The 8,164-nt window shown below is 36.6% G+C and overlaps 1 pseudogene; it reads right to left on the bottom strand.

The window, feature by feature from the left end:
* Nucleotides 1–2,057: 2,057 nt before the first annotated feature.
* LOC138839754 (ribose-phosphate pyrophosphokinase 1 pseudogene) lies at nucleotides 2,058–2,400 on the bottom strand (annotated as a pseudogene).
* Between the last annotated feature and the right edge of the window lie 5,764 nt (nucleotides 2,401–8,164).

Below are 8,164 nucleotides of genomic sequence, written 5' to 3'. Positions count from 1 at the left end.
GGTTCATTTGAAGTTGATTCTGGTGCAGGGTGATATATAAGTATCTAACTTTAGTTTTCTGTAGGTGTTTAACCAATTTTGCCAGCATCATTTACTGAAGAGGGTATCTTTTCCACCCTATTATTTTGTCTCCCTTATCTACGATTAGGTGGCTATAAGTCTGTGGGTTCATTTCTCGGTCTTTAGTTCTATTCCATTGGTCTTCAGGTCTGTTTTTGTGCCAGTACCAAGCTTTTTTGATTTCCATGGCTTTGAGGAATACTCCAGAAATTTCTAACAGCAATATTGGTTGGAGGTTGTAAATGGGATAAATATTTATTTTATAAGCAAATAGGAGGTATAAAATACACAGATGGCAGAATTTCTTGTGGTGTTACATGTATGAAAACTTGCCATGCACAAAGGCCTCTGCAGATAAGCTACGTTAATTTAATTTCTAATTTTCAGAGTACCTCAAGGGGAAATTTTATTTTTTTCCTTTTATTTGTGCTGTTCTGGATGGAGCACTTATATATGGTATGTTAGCAGTCTACCACTGAGCTACATTATCATGCTGGGAAATTCTTTTAAAATATAAGTTACAAGAATTTCACTTTCCTACTCTCACTTGCCAAATAAGCAATTTCAAGCCTGTAAGAGGATGCACTGTTTTTCCTCTTGGAAAACCCTCAGGAATATACTGAAATCATTTTGGGCTCTTCATTTTATAAGCATGTGATCTGGAATGTGATACCTGGGTTTGAATACTGTTCTTGCTACTTCTTTTCTGAGTGATCACATACTACTCATTAAGCTTCTTTGTCCCTCAATTAAGTTATTTTAGTCTTATTTTTCTCACACATGAACACTTTATTAGTTTTCTTTACAACAAGCAATAATATCAGTCTATTAAAACATTCTCAGTTCACTTGAGGCCAAATGGATCCAAAAAAAGGGGAATGTAAATAAAATACTTAAAATAGTTAAATGGCATTATGTAAGATTATCACCTAAAACCTACAACCACAGTGTTATCAGGCTGAAATATTAAGCTATAGCAAATTATCTATGTGAACATTAACAATTACACAGCAGGAAACAAGTTTCTATTGCAGATGACTATAGTACAGTGACTAGATAGGCCTAAGAATGTATTTGGCCAGGAAATGGTCAAGATAGATGAATATAAAGCCAAATAGAAAGGAATAGGTATAAGCCAAGCCCTGGTAGCTCACGCCCGTAAGGTAATCCTAGCTACTGAGGAGGCTGAGATCTGAGGATCGCGGATCAAAGCCAGCTCAGGCAGGACAGTCCATGAAACTCTTATCTCCAATAAACCACCAGAAAACTGGAAGTGGTGTTGTAGCTCAAGTGGTACACCACTAGCCTTGAGCTGAAGAGCTGAGGGACAGTGCTCAGGCCCAGAGTTTAAGCCCCATGACCCCCCCCCCCAAAAAAAGGAATAGGTATAAAGGTGTATCCATGCTATACACGGTGAAGCTGATGATGATCATGGATTAGGATTCTTACCCTCAAAACACATTTGCTATACTGAGCTACCCTTTATCCCCACTTCAGGATCCTACCTAACAGTTGCTTAAGTTGAACTGCTTGCTCCTGCCTTATAGGGGATTCAGCTACTTGTTTTAATGTGGTATAGGCCTTGGAGAATTTGTCTCATATAGGCTGGCTGTGTTGCTAGTTACTAGGAACAAAGGGAAACCCCCAAAGCATTCATATGCAAGGGAATCCAAGCTTTGTCAATCGCATTTTAACTGCTTTTCAGAACAGTCTCAAAAGTCTTCAAATCTTACAGCAGCTGAGCTCTAGTTAATGCTTTCAGGAGTCATAAAATGACCAAGGAAGCTCGGATAATATAACACTTATAAAAAATCCCAGCAGTTCATCTCAATTTGTCCTTCACCAAATTAGGATCAACTAACTCTAATATATCATTTGGTATATAGAAAGCTAAAGGAAGCTGGGTCTTTTGCTGCATTTGTCAAATACTAAGAGAAACTAAGAGAGAACAAAGGATTGGGTTAACTTCATTCATAAAAGCCTGCGAAGTTATTGTATTAAAAAGGGACATGGCTAAACAAATAAAAAACAGATTCTTCATTGTGAGTTCTCCTGATGGTGTCTGCAAAGATCATGAATATGTCAGTCACCTGTGTTTTGGAATAATTCTTCATCTTGTATTCTTGGGGTCTAGCGTTGGTGACTACAACTACTTCAAAGCATGAATTATTGATGTGAGAAAGGGCTGGGCCAGGAAAGATCCCGAGTCAAGATTGTGAAAACTTTGGTGGCTCCAGCTGAGAGAAGTTTGTTAGCTGCATGGCAGATTGTGCCATAAGCATCAGTCATGTCATCTACAAAAATAGCCACTCAGTCTTTCACATCTCCCATTAGCACCATGCAGTCAACTTCATTGGCGTTCTTCCAAAATTTGTAAAATCAAGGCAACAGCCACATTTAACTGGTCTGCAATGGCGGTCACCCTCTTAGCTCTGCCTATAACAAGTGAAACAATAGTGTAATTCTTCCATTCAGAAATATTCTCCCTAATTCACTTCAGGACGTCGGGCTCTGTATACAAATTGTCCAGTGGGATATCAAAAAACCCCAGAATCTGAGAAGCATGTAGATGCATGGGGTAATGTGATCTGCACCAGTTACAGACAGCATATTTCAAACAGCTTGGCTGACATTGGAGCACAGCTCTTATCCTTATTCTGCTGGGCATACGGGAAGCATGGGATGACTATAGTAACTCAGTTAGCTGCTGCAACCTTGCAGGCATTAATTATGATGAAAACCTACATTAGATTGTCCTTCAACATCTTGGAAAGCTAGGCTAAGAGTTCTTCACTCAGTGACCACTTGTGCTGTGAAGACCAGAAGCAAAATAAGCAAGGCATTTTATGCTAACTACCCATCAGTGTTACTCCACTATCTTCAATTTAGTTATTTTAAAAGTAGAGATAATAATCCATACCATTTTGAATTGTTGAGAAGACTGGGATGAAGATATACTTCCTTGACAATAGAAAATGTGTAGGAATTATTATTAATCATACTCCTCTAAGATTTTACTTTTTCGAGCAGTCTATTGACATGCATTTCAGGCCTACAGAGGCCACAGACAGATAATGTAGAGGGAATAGGTCCAACTAATGAGGCTCAAATTAGGCATCAATTTGCATTTCTTGAATACTTGCCTCAGAATTTATACACAGGGTAGAGGGATATTTTATTCTAAGTGCAGACCCTTAGTGAGCATGAAAACAAAATGCAGAGAAAGCTCCTACTGAGTACTAAGGGGTATTTGCCTTATAAAAACTGGCCTACTGTGTATGAGTAACTTACAATACTCACAAAATTTTAAGATATAGTGGACATCGTTTTCCTTTTTTTCTACTGCCAGAACATGTTCTCAACAAATATGCCAACAGAGACTTGTATTCTTTATTGGAAAAAATATTCATTTTATCTTTCTTACCAACTGGGATCTTAAAAAAGAAAAACAACTAAGAAGTACCCGTTGCTACTGGCTCATACCTATAATCCTATAGCTAATAAGGGGGCTGGGATCTAAAGAGTTTAGTTTGAAACTGTCCCATGTGGGAATATCTGGGAGACTTTTATCTCGAATTAACCAGCAAAAACGTGGAGTTGTAGCTCAAGTGGTCGAGTACTAGTCTTGAGCACAAAAGTTCAGAGACAGTGCCCAGGCCCCCAGTCCAACCCCAGGATTGGTACAAAAAAACAAATCCCAAACAAAAATAAAACAGAACAAAATGTTGAGAAGCTCTTCTCTGAAAGAACAACGAGGAAACTCGCAAAAATTCATTAGCTTGACTTCCCCAGGTTAAAGAATTTCTATGATGCGAGTGAAAGGATTCCATTAGTTAACATTTGGATTTGGAAGCCAGTATTGTAGTGGAAAAGTAATTAGCATTATTTTCTCTGTGATTTTGGTGAAGGAAAGAAGCCTATTTCTGACTCTGTGAAAAATATCATAAAATATAATTCAGGTAACATTAATAGTTATTAGTAACTTAAATCTTAAACATATATTTAATACTTAAATCAGTACTAAAGACCAATATAGCTATAGTAACTATAGAAAATATGGTCTCTTCCATAATGTTCCTCTTGCCTTTAAGTCTACAGAAATGGAAGCAGATGAATTTGGGCTGAGATTTTTGAAACCAGGAGAACAAATACATTTTTGCTCCTTTTAAATAATTTTTCCCAGGTATTTGTTTCAGGATTGAAAAGTTTAATACAGGAAAAATATTAAATGTATAATAGCAGTCAGGAACTTGGCAAACACTTACTAAGTGCTAGGTTTCTCTACTTCTATTTTTTATTTTTTATTTTGCTGGTCCTGGATCTTGAACTAGGACTTGAGCACAGTCCCTGAGCTCCTTTAGGTGAAGGCTAGCACTCTGTCACTTGAGCCACAGCTCCATTTCTGGCTTTTGTCTGAGTAGTTTATTGGAGATAGTCTCACAGACTTTTCTGCCCAAACTGGCTTTGAACCACGATACTCAGATCTCAGTTTCCTGAGAAGCTAGGATTAGAGGCATTCTACTTCTATTTTTAAAGCTTAATTAAGATATTTTAATTGCTTTAAAATAAATTGCTTTAGTGCATTGGCTTTATTAGTACTCACCAGCATTTATACTAATACTTTATTAGTAGAGTATTATAGTATTATTATATAGTATTACAGTATTATATATTGTATATTATTATCATTATTATTATTAGAGTACTATATTAGAGTATTATAGGATATAATAAAGTAGTTTAGTTTTTTTTTTTTTTTTTTTTTGTCGGTCGTGGGGCTTGAACTCTGGGCCTGGGCGCTGTCCCTCAGCTCTTCAGCTCAAGGCGAGCGCTCTACCACTTGAGCTACAGCGCCGCTTCCGGTTTTCTGGTGGTTTATTGGAGATAGGAGTCTCACGGTCTCTCCTGCCCGGGCTGGCTTTGAACCGCGATCCTCAGATCTCAGCCTCCTGAGTAGCTAGGATTACAGGCGTGAGCCACCAGCGCCCGGCTAAGTAGTTTAGTTTAAAACATTACATTTCTTGGTAATTATACTAAGGTTCTGTGGGTTGTCAGCCTTATGAGATGCTTATAAAAGACAAGTAGCTCTTGGAACTATTTTTGTAATTATTCTATAAATCTAAAACTATCTCTCAATACAAAGTGAAAGAACTATATTTTCCCAAAGTCCCTTAAGTAGACTATAGGGAACTTCGTTGGTTTGAGAGGGCACAAATGTCAAATTTGAAATGTATTGTGATATTGAAATTAGTTATCATGATCTTTACAGAAATCATTTTATTCTCTTACTATACATTCTTCAAAGTACACCAATACCTCACACTTGGAACTAGTCAGTTAGTGGTTGGTGGCCTTTGTGTCTTGGCAGATACTTATTTAGTATATGGGGACAATTTGTCACAGAAAGTATACCTTCAAATTGTTGATGTTTTGCTGGTTGTATTTTTTTTTTGAATTTGCATTTTTGAATTTATCTTTGTGTTATAGCATACATTCTTTATACAACCATGCATCAATAGCTTCAGAGATTTGTAGGGGTATAAAAACTGAGACAGAAATGTTAATGAATTAGCTCAGTATTGCTAACAAAAATGTAAAGTGAAAAGAGTAATCAATAAAGAGGAAAAATTGCAAGAAATATGTACTATTGAAAAGCTGAGTTTAAATTATATGTTGCATTAGTATATTGTCTGAGATGAAATTCTGTAAAGGGTAACAGCAAGAATTATGAAGTTTTCTTTTTAAGCATATATTTTTATTATAAACATACTATACAGAGGGGTTAGAGTTACATGAGAAAGGTACTGAGTACATGTCATATCGAGTATTGTTGCCTCCTTTTTTTTGCTTTTCCCCTACCATCCATTCTTTCCCCACCTCCCCAACACCTTGCTCCCTCCCCTGAAATTGTAAAGTGCATTTTCATCTTAGTGTCTTGTACATCTCATTGTTACAATGGGTCAACTTGTACCTTTATTTCAGCATTTTTATTTCTTTTCTCCTACACAAATTAGAAAAATGTGTATACAAGATGCAGAGCACAGCTGGGCATTGGTGGCTCACGCCTGTAATCCTAGCTTCTCAGGAGGCTGAGATCTGAGGATCATGGTTCAAAGCCTGCCCAGGCAGAAAAGTCCGTGAGACTCTGATCTTCAATAAACCACTAGAAAAACGGAAGTGGTGCTGTGGCTCAAGAGGTAGAGTGCTTGCCTTGAGCTGAAGAGTGCAGGGAAAGCGTCCAGGCCCAGAGGTCAAGCCCCAGGACCACCAACAACAAAAAAAGATGGAATAAAATAGAGTGACAACAGGGGTTATACCATAGAAGAACATACAAAAGAAACAAAAAAATCACATGGTACATTATAAGTACATTTATAACAACAACAAGTAATATAAAACCACTTGTGTTTTTATCTTGGGGTTCATTTCACTTAGCATCATCTTATATGGTCATATGTACATACCTTTTGATCTTTTCTTCTTGTCCTAAACATATGCTAGTTATTGCAAGTAAGGGAAGCCATGGGACCTATGTTTCTTTGGGCCTGACTTGCTTCACTTAATATGATTTTTTTTCCAAGTCTTTCCATTTCCTAACAAATGGAGCAGTGTCATTCTTTCTGATGGAGGCATAGAATTATATATATAAATATATAATTATATATAGATAATATATATATACATATAATATATATTATCTATATATAATTATATATAGATAATACATATATATATTACATATATATGTATATATTATATATATATATATTACATATATATATATACCACAATTCATCTACTGAGAGGAATCTGAGTTGGTTCCAAATCTTAGCTATGATGAAGGAAGCTGCAATAAACAGTTGTGTTGGTAGCTTTAATATGGCCTTGTTTGTGATCCTTTGGGTAAATGCCCCAAAGTGGGATTGCTGGATCATAGAGGAGGCCTTATATATAGTTTTTGAGGAACCTCCACACTGCTTTGAAAAGTGGTTGAACAAGTTTACACTCCCACCAACAGTGCAGTAGGGTTCCCTTTTGGCCATATCCTCTCCAACATTTGTTGTTAATAGAGTTCTTGATTATAGCCATTCTAACTGGGGTGGGGTAGAATCCTAATGTCGTTTTGATTTACATTTTTATATGTTTTTTATTGTAAAAATACTGTACAGAGGGGTTACAGTTACATGAGTAGGGTAATGAGTACATTTCCTATAGAGTATTGTTATTTTCTCCTTTGTTTTTCCCCTATCATCCCTTTCCTCTCCACCTCCTCAACTCCTCCCTTCCCGCCCCAAAGTTGTAAAGTTCATTTTCAACATAGTGTCTTATATATCTCATTGTTACAATGGGTTAACCTGTATCCTTATTTCAGCATTTAGTTATTTTCCTTCTCCTCCCCAAATTAGAAAATTGTATATACAAAATGCAGGGCACCTACATCAAATACAGTGAAAACATGGGTTATACTGTGGGAGAACAACACACAAGAGGAAAAAAAAAAAACAAATCAAAGAAAGGTTGGACAAATGGGATTGCATGAAACTGCAGAGTTTCTACATGGCAAAGGACATAGTAGGATCAATAGAAAGCCTCCATAATTGGGCGAAGACCTTCACTAGCCACACAATGGACAAGGGTCTCATATCCAAAATATAATTAAAACTCAAAAAATAAATTCCCCAACAACAAATCCTCAAAGAAACAACTGCCCGATAAATACGTGGGCTAAAGACTCAAAGAGAAACTTTTCTGAAGAGGTAATAAGAATTGCATTATTTTATGGCTAGAGAAGATGAACATTTCTTCATGTGTCTGTTGGCCATTCTTATTTCCTCTTCAGAAAAATCTCTAAGTCTTTAGCCCACTTACTAATGAGGCAGTATTTCTTGGAAGATTTGTTTTGGGGGGATTTAATTTTTTGAGTTATAATAAGATATGTGACCCTTGTTCACTGTATGGCTAGTTAACATCTTCTCCCAGTCTGTGGGCTTTCTATTGATGTTGCTAGCAATGTCCTTTGCCATGCAGAAGCGTTGCATTTAATACAATCCCATTTCTCCAACCTTTCTTTGATTTGTTGTGTTTCTGGGTCTTTATTAAGAAA

This window comes from Dipodomys merriami, unplaced genomic scaffold (assembly GCF_024711535.1).
Source record: "Dipodomys merriami isolate MVZ:Mamm:240054 unplaced genomic scaffold, mDipMer1.0.p SCAF_3, whole genome shotgun sequence".
NCBI lineage: Eukaryota > Metazoa > Chordata > Mammalia > Rodentia > Heteromyidae > Dipodomys > Dipodomys merriami.
Note: the sequence above shows the minus strand (reverse complement) of the source record. Positions and strands in the feature narration are given on the sequence as shown.